The sequence below is a fragment of the Pleuronectes platessa genome, chromosome 24 (genome assembly GCF_947347685.1).
Source record: "Pleuronectes platessa chromosome 24, fPlePla1.1, whole genome shotgun sequence".
Taxonomy (NCBI): Eukaryota; Metazoa; Chordata; class Actinopteri; order Pleuronectiformes; family Pleuronectidae; genus Pleuronectes; species Pleuronectes platessa.
Genome location: NC_070649.1, coordinates 4580010 through 4592122, shown reverse-complemented (window position 1 = coordinate 4592122; position 12113 = coordinate 4580010). Strand labels below are relative to the sequence as shown.

Here is a 12113-nt window from a genome sequence, read left to right as displayed (position 1 = left end):
TGCATTGATGGTCGATTAATCCATAAATCCTCCAGACGAAGGAGAAAATCTTTCCTCGGAATGACAGGTGTGCTGCAATCCCACACCTGTTAGCTGGCCATGAAAACCTCCTTTAAAGTTTGGACTTCTTGTTTAAAAAGAGAAGCGTGGGAGATGAGAATGTTGGACGAACAGAGATGACGAGGTTCAGGGAAGCAACAGAGAGACAGATGAAGGACGTAGAGTTGAGGAGTCATGCACCCTGCATCTCCCATCCAGGACGATGAATGGAGAGCCTGCCTCTCTGCCTCCTTTTATATTCTCTTCCCCTGCTGACTCGCTTTGGCTTTTACTCTGGCTTCAATGTGAGTGTGTGTGCGCGCACACACAGACAGACCTCTTTCAGAGCAGCAGGAATATATTATAGCCCAAACAAAAGAAGCCGCCTTATTGTTTATGAATTACCAGCCTTCCAAAGGCAACAAAGGCCCCTATTTTCATAGAAAACTCCATTTTCATTTCAGCTCCATTTGATTACCAGAGCAGAGAAAATAAAAAGACCTCTCCGGTCGCCCCGTCCCAAAGGGACCCATTCCTCCTGCTCTCGCTCAATCAACACAACTGAAAAGGTTTCTTTATTGCTTCCCTTTCAGGACTGACGTCAAATGGGCTTTTAGGAGTAAACCAATGACAAAAAATTATTGCTTGGCTATTTTGTACAACAACAGGGCCGGGGAGAAGAGAGGAGTCCTGTGTTGTCTTTGTCATCTTTCTTTTCCCTTTTCTTTCGCTCCACTCAGCTATTGAAGAGGAAAATTGCAGAGGCTGTAAATTAATGGTGAGGGTTTGAAGGGAAGAGAGCGAGAGAAAGAAAGAAGAGGGAGACACAAAGCAACAATACAAGTAAAATCTAAATCATCAGCTGCTGCTAAACACAGTGAAAGAAAGAGTGTATATTTAATGTTTGTGTGTGTGTCACCTGTTGGTTCTATGGCCAAAAACAATGCGACCCCAGTGAATCAAGTTTTTGTTTCATTTACAAAAGGGCCTATCGATAGTGTGTGTGTGTGTGTGTGTGTGTGTGTGTGTGTGTGTGTGTGTGTTAGACTTAATGATTGGTTCCCTATACAGTTCAGATCTCAGGTCCTGAGTGTATAGAGTCATGCAATTACATGTCAGGACCATCAGTTTATATTATAACCTCAATGTGTGCTGTGTGTCTTTGATTCAGAGATTCATCAAGAGAGGATGCAGCCATCAACTGACTCTGCACACTCAATATTGAATTTTTGTGAATCTTCAAGAAGCAGAGAAGGAAAGAAGATGACCGATTGTGAGGAACGTAATAATAAGTGGTTTGATGTGAAGCTGTGCTCTGTTCACACCAAGCCACCCTGCACACACCACGAGGTCAATTTAACATCAATCTCTAGCTGATGCCATCATGACAAAAAGATGGATCCTGAAAAAAACAGTCACCTGAAGCCACCTTTTTCTGTTATCGCAAGCGAAGCAAAACACAACAGATGCTACATTTCTTTGCAAATCCATACAATCTGTGCACCATCTTACAATCTAATCTACAAAAATAGTAGGTCATGTCAATTTAAATACCCCTGAATCCTTTTCATTATCAAGCATCATCCTCTGATTGTCACTCATGGCCACAGAGACAGAAAACGTTACTCACGGTAAGTAGACTGCATCTATGTAGCACTTTTCTAGTCTTAATGCCCAATCTAAATTACTTGGTAGTACAATTCACAATCATACAACATGCTGCACTTCTACCACACACTGTCGGCACAGGGGCAATTCAGGGTTGGAACCACGAACCTCTGAATAGTGGACGACTGAGTCACAGCCGTGGACTGTTGAACAAGGTAATTGAAAAGATTGATTGTGTTTACTTTTTTAGGTTATCTGCATTTAAATTTTGAATATTTTTAACTTCATGTCCACTAGATGGATAAAAGAACCTACAGCATGACATTAGCAGCCTGTACATTGTGGAGAAACAATTTTTTCCTCAAGAAGATGAATAGTGTCAGCTCCAGAAGATGCTCTTTCATCTTCCGCTTCTTTTTTTGTCCTTCTGAATGAATATTTGGCTCGAGACAAAAGGTGAACCAATCAATTATGCCTCTCACAGGGCCCCAGTGCTGTTGTGAAAAGCATTGACATTTGAGCTTTCCAGACGACATCTGCAAAATTATATGCCTTCCATTGTGTGAGGCAGCCAGCCCTGTATCAAAGGCTGTAAAAGGCCTTGTCAATTTAGTAAGGACAACTCCACAAAGACTCTTTTCTCCTCTGTTGTTATGGGAATAATGCTTTTCACTGGTGACCTGCCAAAACCTGTTGGCAATTTGGCCATGTGATGTTATTGACGGCATTGATAACAGTCATCCACCTTGGAAACCATCAAACCGTTGTTAACGCACTGTCAAAACATCGCCAACGTATACGTGGTGATCAAATTCAACAATAACTTTATAGAGGCTATGCAGAGAATACGTGAAGACAGTCAGTCTCTCCTCTAGTATACTGGAGCTGCCTGAAACCACTGATAATTTTCTCTGCAATGATAAAACAAGTTAAACAATCAGAAATCAAGCCGATATTACTCACTATTACATATAGAGAGGGTCAAAGTGTCTGAAACTTGAAAATGTTAAAAGGCCAAGCTGGCAATAAATATGAAGATGGACGAAGGATTACCTGACACCAGAGGCAGAAGAGGCACAAGAGGTCCAAGATTAAAAAGAAATGACAGACTGAAGACATTGAGGTGATAGTTGACCCCTTGCTCTTCATGACCTCTGGGAGGAATCCTTGAGACGAGGCCTGATTCTAATGGACTGGTCCAGTAAGTTGGACTCAAGACAAAAGCAAGCATCCTAGAGAGGCCAAAACAAAACTACCTGCTTCGAAAAGAAACTTAAAGTAATGCATGTCTCTATAGTAAATGTTGGCTGGTAATTCTGTCATGCTTGGACATTTGGGGGCAGATGTGTAGGAGCCAAATTGTTGTTTGCATACACCAACTTCTCTCCTGTTTGAGTTAGCCCCATCTAGTGTCTGTGGATGGAATCTACAAATATTCTGCATCAATGCAGATACAAACCAGCAACACTCAATATGTAACTCTACTCAATAATAAACTATTAATGCTTTAATCAAATACAAAAATCAGTCTTCAAACTTAAGTTATTGTGAAATATAATATATATCAGCTATATCAGCTTCCACCATTAACACTGACAAACAGGGGTGGACTGGGACAAAAATTCAGCCCTGGCATTGTCTGTCCAGACCAGCCCACTACATTATCAGCGGACACCACATAGAAGTCCACAAATCTCGCAGCGTCTTCTCTCATGCATACTACTGTTACCACCTAGCTCAAAGATGGCAACAAGAAGGGAGGCCACACACAAACCTCTCAAGCCAAAAGTAAATTTATTTAACTCCAAATCAAGATAGCTCTAACTACGTAGTGGGATGTGTAAAATATGTTACGCGTCAGTGGTGTTAACAGTGTTTGGATGTGTGAAAATAAGGTGTGATGTATGTTGTAAGGTGCAGAAGCAAAGAAAAACAAAGGCTGAGGGCCCCATGCCCCTGGAAGCAACCTTTAGATCTGCAGCTGAAGCCCAGCCCAAAAGGGCAGGCCCAGGGTGACGCCCCTGTTAGCTCTACCTGTGTCTGGAAAACAACTCCTCAGGCTCTTACATGTCAAGTGGTCAACCTGAGAAGGACATGGATACATTATAATGTCTGAAAATTAAAGAAAATGTTTTCCTCTGTCCTGCACCTAGAGTTGAGAACTTTTGGATGTGTGTTTCTTTTAAAACCTTTTGAAAATTATTATAATTATGAAGTATGAATTTATACATTAAAAAATACATGATAAACTTACCAAATTCTAACAGTGGTCCCAAATGTCCACATATAAAACAGAGGGAGAACGACTCCTCAAATATATCACAACAACCTGTAATGGAGAATAATTGATCATTTAGTGTACATGATCACACCATTAAGGATCAACACATAAGCACAATAAAACTTGTGTGATAATAACAATAATATTAAATATTTCTCACCTTATCAGTGGAACATTTACACACAAATTATACCTATTAAATAGTTATCACCTCAGTAAACAATAAATGAATTGAAAGATTACAATAAATTCAATGGCAAATATTTCAAATTAAACTAATTATTCCCTATAGGTTTACTTGTATTCTGTTTTCAATACAGCTTGATTCTGCATCTCTATTTACAGCTCAGCTATGGCAACAGTAAACGACGTTAGCAGCTCTTAGCTAGCTTAGCTAAATCATCTGAACAATAATAACCCATAATATCACAATTCGGCAAATTAAAACAAAATCAAAAACGTTTTCTACTTTGTTTTGGACATGTCTAAAAAATGTAGCCTAGCCAGCCCCAGGCCAACGTTCCTTACCACGTCTGCCTCCACTCGCTCATCATTGTCGAGTCCTCCTCGCTCGTCTCCCGGCGCACCTGCTGCTGCTGGGCTGGTGAACCCGGCACCAAACAGGTCCGTCAGTTTGCCACATGTAGCAGCCTCCACCTCCAGACACTTCAGCTTTTTTTCCCGATGCTTCTCAGCGCCACCCGGGCGCTTTTTACTCTTAATATCCATTTTAAGTTTCTGTCTCAGCAGCAGCCCGTCCCGCGACTCCCCCCGCCAATGCCATGAGGTCCCGCCCCACCCTGGTTTGTGTTGTGATTGACAGCACTGTCAGGGCTCTCTGAGCCTGTCAGCCAATGATTGATTGACAATGACAAACAATAGGCCAATCATATGTGTCGATGCTGGCAACACACTGCTAGCCCTCTGTAGCCAATTGGCCGGCCCAATTGGAGGGAATTTAGAGAGGAAGAAGAGAAAAAAAAAAAAAAAAAAAAAAACCAGAGCGGACCAGACCGGCCCACATTGGGTCAACGGCCCACCGGGACGATGCCCGGTATGCCAGATGGCCAGTCCACCCCTGGACGCATCCCATAATGAGCATGTGTGTGTGTGTGTGTTTGTGTGCATGTGTGAGTGTGTGTGCGTGTCAGATGGGCGTGGTCAGTGTGATGGGTGGGCCCTCAGATGAGATGATAGTATTATTATTGTATTGTTGTCATAATTAATATATAGATTTGACCAAATGTAAAAAAGTTAAGAAACATTGTTTGTCTATGCTCTGCTGTGTTCGTATGAATAGTAGCAAACTAAATGAATCACACTGATTTGTTTCACTCCAACACTGTGTTAATTGATCAATGAATCCTGTGTGTATATTCAGAAAGACAGAGGTAGATCTTACTGTACTAGTTATTTTTATTCAAAAAGTTTAACATATTTACAACACATCATTAGATCATTTAAAATATGTACAAAGGGGGACAGGGGAGGGGTTTGTTTTGAGGAGTAGAAAAAGGGTGAGGGCGGGGGCTTCTCCACCTCTTCTCTCTCCTCCAGCTCATCTCGGCCTCCTCCTTTCTGTAGCTCAGTCCCATAGTTGGAGTTTTCTCCTGCTGCAGTTTCGTCTCCTTTCGGCCCTGAAGCAAGCACCTTCTCGTTCTCCTTCTCCATGTTGACCTCCACCTCGCTGCTCACTTGTGCAGACTTGCCTCCAGAATTTTTGCCTTGGCCTGACAGTCAGTGAGCTCGGCCAAGCAGTCAACATAGGCCCTGAGGCGAGCATGCCCTTTCTCTACCTCCTTCGTTATGACAACATCTTTGTCTTTCAGCTGGTTTTCCAGCTGCTCCACCTTCTCCGTCAGGGCCTGGATCTCATTCTCCTTCTCCGTCTCCATCTCCCTCTCGGTCTCAGTCTCAATCTTAATCTCCTTCTCCTTCTCCTTCTCCGTCTCCTTCTCCTTCTCCTTCTCCTCCTCCTTCTCCTTCTCCACCGCCATCTTTATGATATCATCTCTGTCTTTAAGATGGTTTTCCAGCCGCCACACCTCCTCCTTAAGAATCAAAATGTTCCTGTTGGCTCGGAGGATTTCGACATTGTAGATCGTCACAAGTTTCTCCTTCTCCTTGTCCTTCTCCTTGTCCTTGTACTTCTCCTTCTCTTTCTCCTTCTCTTTCTCCTTCTCTTTCTCTTTCTCCTTCTCCTTCTCCTTCTCTTTCTCCTTCTCTTTCTCTTTCTCTTTCTCTTTCTCCTTCTCCTTCTCCACCTCCACCTCCACCTCCACCTCACTGCTACATCCTGTATCAGGCTGGGGTCGCTCCTGGTGCAGCCTTGCTTCCATCAGCTTAACCTTGGCCTGACAGTCAGTTAGCTCAGCAAGGCAGTCGAGATAGGCCCTGAGGCGAGCGCGCCGTTTCTTCACCTCCTTCGCTATGACAACATCTTTCTCTTTCAGCTGGTTTTCCAGCTGCTCCACCTTCTCCGTCAGGGCCTGGATCTCATTCTCCTTCTCGGTCTCGGTCTCAATCTCCTTCCTCTTCTCTTTCTCTTTCTCTTTCTCCTTCTCTTTCTCCTTCTCTTTCTCCTTCTCTTTCTCCTTCTCCTTCTCCACCGCCATCTTTATGATCTCATCTCTGTCTTGAAGCTGGTCTTGCAGCTGCCACACCTCCTCCTTAAGAGCATTGATCTTCCTGTAGGCTGTGAGGAGTTCGTCATTGAGGATCTTCAGAATATCTGGTTTCTCCATGGTTCACCACAGAGAGTAGATGTATCTTTTGAAGAAGCTGTTGGATGAGTTGATGCACTGTTTTCCGAAGAAGTTTCTGCTCTTGTCTGGAACTTGAAGTCAAAAGGCTTTATGTCTGCAGGTGACAGGATGAAATAGTGTGTAAGATTTAGGTGAATTTGATCAATCAAACATTCAATATAAAACAATTGACACAGATAGAGAGACACACGCAGAGAGAATGAGAGAGAGAGAGAGAGACAGACTGGCTGGTTTAAGCGAGAGATTGAGATTGAGAGAGAGAGAGAGAGAGAGAGAGAGAGAGAGAGAGAGAGAGAGAGAGAGAGAGTGAGAGAGAGAGAGAGACTCCCCTCTTGCTACGTGTGTATCTGGTTGCCATGGAAACTCAACTGAATGCAACTGCTCTCTCCTCACTGGGAAGAGAGAAATCTAAACTCTGAGTGCACCACTCAAACAACTATAATTCAGAAACTATAAGTCCTATCTGTGAAATAAAGACATCGGGAGAATTCCAAGACTTTGCCGGACACACAGATATATTTGAAATTTGTGAGAGTAAAAAAATGGGACCGTGTGAGCAAGTTATGCAAGATGATGCTCCTTCCAGAAAAGTTTTCTCTGAAATAACATTAGACCCAATAGAGAGGGATTGTTTTTTTCCTTAAAGCAGCTACACACCTCATGTAATGTGCTCCTAGAATTAACTTAAGCTTCCGTCAACTTGTCCTTCAACACATTCAAACTACACATTAACCAAAAAATCACCAGTAAATTTTTTGGGGAAATAAAACTTCCCTCATCAATCACCATGGCACCAAGCCCCTTTGATTTGAATTTGAATCTGAATTTGATTGGCAGTGATGGAAGCTGTTGTTTTTTTACTTTATCTTAAATACTAAAGTTAAACACCAAGGTTAATCTTCCCAATGTTACAAAACACATCGTTTGGTAGAATAAGCTGGGAAATGGGAACTTTCCTGGTGCTACAGGTGTTTTGTCCACAATGCCTCGCTCTGCCTGGCCTCGGCGACCTAACGCTACTTAGCATCACGTTAACACATATCACTCATTAAGATAAGCAGCAGAAAACACAAAAGAAGCCAGCAACGATATTTTCACATTTGTCATAAAAGCAACAGAAAACCGCACATTATCAACATGTAACAGCAGAAGCTTCATATTATACAGTGGTTTAATTTCAAACTTGAATAATGAGCCTGAATTGTATTGGTTAGCATGCTGGGTAAACACAGAGAGAGGGTGAGACATGACTTACCTCAGTCAAGGTCAGAGTGCAACAGCAACTGTCTTAAAATGTAACAGTATTTAAAGCAATCAACAGCCAATCAGAGGTCTCCTATCAAAATACCAACTTTGATGCTGTTCATCAAAGCATCAAAGGAGGTATTGAGAGAGTGTCCCTGTCAATCAAAATAATCTTCTATTTCAAATCTTAGCATCTGGTTGCTATGGTGATATAACCACCTACTGATGAGGAAGTTTTGCGATCATTTATTTCTGTAAATAAAAACAGGACGTTTCATTTTGGTGGACTTTTAATTGCGTCATTCTTGCAGCATCTGATCTTTAATTTTTTTAATGGCTCCTGTCTTATCACCTTCTTGTCTTAGTATTTATATATATATATATATATATATACATATTATATATATATACAATATATATTTACATATATGTTTATATACATTAACATATGCATGTAATAAATGAAACTAAATACATTGTTCATTTCGTCGTGTAACTCTTAGCCGCAGTATTTCATCACAAACGAACATGTGAACATTATACAACCCAGGATATTTCCAAACAAAATTCAGACTTAAATAGTTTAAATTTATTTTACCAAGAGGTTCATGTCACACTGTATGGAGAATATTTAAGATAAGACGATTTTCTACAACCACAAATTCCATTGCACAAGTGTTTTGCAGCAGAAAATACCTTCATAGGTGTCTATGGATGAGAGTAATTCAACTCTTAGCTCAAACAAAACCTAAAGAATCACGGAGACGGATGACCAATTACAATACATATGACTAACTGGATATGAAATGACTTCTACAAGAGGATATGACATTTTGATCATTTTGCGCAGCCCTAGTTTTCATTGAAATGCTTGTTCTCTCACATGAAAATACTTTGTTCTTTAAAATGCACAACAATGTTTGTCAGTAGGACTTCCTGATATCTTCCTCAACGATGAATGGACACACATTCTGTTCATCCACCGACTGCCCTACCTTACACATGGCATGACAGTATGATTTTGAAGGTCGGATTTCAAAAACATCTCAGAGTTAATTTTTACTGTTTTAGATTCTTAGTACTGGAGATTCTTAACATCTTTCTGTCAAAAGTTGATTTTAGGTCTATTTAAGAAGACGTGTACTGTTTGTAGTGATCTATTAATGCAAAATGCAACAAATTGGTAGCTAACATGGTCTATCAATGAGGCCTAACTGGTTTGACCGCTATAGAGGCTGTTGGAATATATGAACTTCATTTGTTTGGTTAATCTTTATAGTTATTTCTAGTTTCTTGGTAGTTGTTTGTTCTGCCTTAAAAGATATAAAACAAGCACGACGATTTCCATGACTTTTATAACTTCAGACGACAAGAAATAGCAAATAACGATTCAAAGGGAGCAAACAACATGGAACCTCGAACAAACACAGGAGAAATGATACATGTAAAATGATTTAGAACAGTCAATTATATTAATGATTAGATAATAAGATATAACAAATACGATTCTTAGTTTCAAAATGTACTCAAAGGAGAGACGTTTAAATGTGCAAGAGTATTGACATTGACAAATGTGACAACTGAAACAATAACATTTGTATTGGAAGCTATCAAATCTGCACCATCAGCAAATGTAGTCATCCTTATAAATCCTAAACATTTCATTTAATTCAATTCAAAAATATATCAGGTAGCACTATTTTGACATGTGACCATCAAATACTACACATTGCAGCACTGACTGAGCTTTCTCATAGGTTTGACCCAATAGTTAAGTCTCTGGGCTTCAGAAGAGAGTTTCCCTTTAAGTGCCACAATAAGAATCCTTTTCCAACAGGTTGGACATCTCCATCCAGGACAGGTCCCACTGCACCTCCGTCACATCCAACTTGGTGGCAGGAAGCACCCCTGCTGGAACTTCCTGTTTGGAAACAGGCCAGCAGCTCCAAGTGCAGAACTTCTGGTACCTTCAAGAAAATACAACAGGCAGTGAATCATTTACTTCACCACCTGTTGGGCTTGTCGTTCATGCAGTAGAAAGTAGGAAGTCAAGACGGATGAAAATTTTATAAATACTAACCTGTAGTGACAAACGAGCCAAACAGTCAAAGGAATGACGATCAGAAGTAGAACCCCACATGAAGCAATGATCCATTTACAGGAACCTGATCAAGACGACATAATACTTGTTTAAATAAATAAAACTGTTATAATAACAACAACAATTGGATTTCCAATCAACTTGGCAGACAGATGTAGTAAGTGTCAGGAAAGGGCCCACTGTATTTTGGTATTAAGCCGATCCAGTCATTTTTTAACTCTTTCTTTAACATTGTGCTTTTAAAACGTTTTCCTAGGGAATAATTCTTGGACCTTAATGAAAAAACTCTGCCGTATGTAGAGGACTGATATCTATGAGTGTGTGAAATTTGGTGCAGCTTGATTGTATTTAAGGGGACTGCTGGGCCTTGTTGAATATGCGCTCTACTGAGTCCCATTGTAGTTTCTTTCATCTCATTAGATCCTGAGGGATCTTCCTGATGAAATTAGACCTTGATGAAAAGACAGAGCAGGAGGAGAACCAGACAACCAAAAGGCTTCACTCAATAATGGAAAATGTGTTGATTAATATTGAGTATTTCCTCCAAAACAAGTAGATGTATATGAATAAGAAAAATACCAGTGGAGGCTGGAGTCTCCTCTGATGTGAAGTTTCCTAAAAGAAACAACAGTTGATATGTGACACTGATCCACTTCTATAGAACACACAGCAGAGTGATGATGTTCAGCTGACCTCTGTCCGGTCTCACTGATAACCAGCTCTCTGGACTCTGCAGCTGTCTGACGCACACCTGTAGAAGCCTTCATCAACCTGCCTGTTTGGAAGGGGCTGTTTGGGCCGGTGCTGATGCTGGTTGCACGTTATCTTGCTGAAATTGAGAAAGAAAGAATGACCCTCAGGAATTGAGCTGTGGCAAGAAAAGTCCGACGAACACAAAGAGCAGTTCACCTGTTTACTCAACGTTCAGTGAATCTCAAACTGGAGTATCAGTTTTCATAAAGTAACAAACACAATCTTCAGACACAAGTTTTCAAAATAAAAGCTCTGTAATTCAGCTCGATATAAAGTATTTTAGCAACAAAATTAAGAATGTGCTTTTATTTTGTGGACAAATTGCTTAAGATAATGATTCTGTGAATGGTGTCGCCATGAGGGAGATCAGCATCTGCGACACACACGAACGCTCAGGTCAGTTTGATGTTGTTAAATAAAAAAAATTCATAATTATCAAAAGGATCTGGCAGAGCAGAAGATAAGTTCATCTCGGTCCACAGACTGAGGCACGCTGCCCAAGCCCCTCTGACCGCAAGGCGCTGTTTATACTGTTTATACTGAACCTACTGTGTGTGCTAATCACATCAAATTCAAAACTGCACATGTCAAGTGTGAAGCCTAAGACACGTGTTCCAAATACACACAGACTTCTGGAATCATCAGCTGAATACAATTGGAATCGAAATTATATATTTTACTATCAGCTCTGGAAATCCAGAACAGAAAAGTTGAACCTCTGCACTAAAAAAAATACCCAGGGCTGTTTCAGCAGATACTGAGAATCACCGCCCCAGGTTGTATTAGCTGCTGTTTGCCTCCCACACTGAGCAGCATTCAGTTGTGGTGTACTTTATAGACAGGGCATGCGAGTGCAATAGACAAAGGTCAAGCTATTTCATTAAAAACATCTCCTCCTCCTCCACAGGCCACTGGGAGCGCTGCCAAGAGCGAGCGAGTGGAATCCCTCCGACACAATCAGGGCAGGAGGGACAGCGGAGTTACAGCGTCCATATTCATGGCCACATTCATACGTCAGGGGCTGCATTATGACCGATGGACAAAGAAATGCGTTGACAAACTGAGCCGACCAGGCTAAACTAGTTCCCACTGACTGGCCTATAAACAGCCATTCTCTAAATGTCATTATACATCATTAAAACTTACAAACTGCGCATCATTTAAAAAAAAAAACTCAAGTTTAACTTCTTACATTTGTTTGTTTGTTGACAGAAGTCCTCATCTCCTCCTCACTGTGTTAATAAACACTGGAACACGCGGATTTGCTTCCACCATTAAAACTGAAACTCAACTAAACTCTGTAAACTTCTCAAGTTTACAT

General features: G+C 41.0%; 1 long non-coding RNA gene across 2 annotated transcripts; it reads right to left on the bottom strand.

The window, feature by feature from the left end:
- Window positions 1–9275: 9275 nt before the first annotated feature.
- Window positions 9276–10807, bottom strand: LOC128430976 (uncharacterized). Of its 2 annotated transcripts, XR_008334088.1 has the most exons (4): window positions 10733–10807; window positions 10619–10654; window positions 10019–10103; window positions 9276–9905 (listed from the first exon to the last, which is right to left on the bottom strand). It is a non-coding gene; the product is annotated as an uncharacterized LOC128430976 (long non-coding RNA). The 2 variants fall into 2 exon arrangements; XR_008334089.1 differs by lacking the exon at window positions 10619–10654.
- Between the last annotated feature and the right edge of the window lie 1306 nt (window positions 10808–12113).